The sequence below is a fragment of the Apium graveolens genome, chromosome 9 (assembly GCF_009905375.1).
Source record: "Apium graveolens cultivar Ventura chromosome 9, ASM990537v1, whole genome shotgun sequence".
Taxonomy (NCBI): domain Eukaryota; kingdom Viridiplantae; phylum Streptophyta; class Magnoliopsida; order Apiales; family Apiaceae; genus Apium; species Apium graveolens.
The window spans coordinates 204,173,665-204,174,400 of NC_133655.1; positions in this window are offsets into that span (position 1 = coordinate 204,173,665).

Below are 736 nucleotides of genomic sequence, written 5' to 3' on the forward strand. Positions count from 1 at the left end.
TATAGAATTTGGGTTCCAAAAGTTCAAGAGCGTAAGGATGAGAACTTAGATGAGAGCCATAGTTTGAGGAATAAGATTTAGAGCAAACCCTGAACGTGATAGTCAGGGAGGTCGCCATGAAGATAGAAGGAACCCATAACATAATGAAGTGGAAAATGAGGATTTAACGTATAAGATAACCCCAAGTATGGGGAGTAGGAAGAAATATTTAGACGGAGAAAACAAAAGTCCGAGCGAGATAAGGAGAACCCGAGACGGTACTCCTATACGGAAATTCATGGACCCTGCCTAAAAAGAACTTAGACTATTATCCCTAACCACCACCTTGAGGAAACAATGCGGTAGGAAATTCTTTCATGACCTTTAAGTCGCTAAGCTCTCAGAGTTCCAAGGAACAAGCTGACCCAGTCGAGGCAAGAGCCTGGCTAAAGGAAATAGATGAATCATTTGAGATTCTAAATGATTGACGAACCACAAAAGACTGTTTTGTCACTTACCCTCCCAAGAGAGAGACCACCCGCTGGTGAAAGGCCAAGGAAGGCACGGAGCAAGAGATTATAATAAACTGATTAAAGTTCAGCCAATTATTTTCGGGAAAGTAATTCCCAAGGTTATGGAATAGTGTAAAAGCTTTAGAGCCAGAACAAAGGCAGACGAGTATGATGAATTATGAATCTAAGTGGTAAAAGTTATCAAGATTCATTCTGAAGACACGAATCTAGAATGACGGGATGTT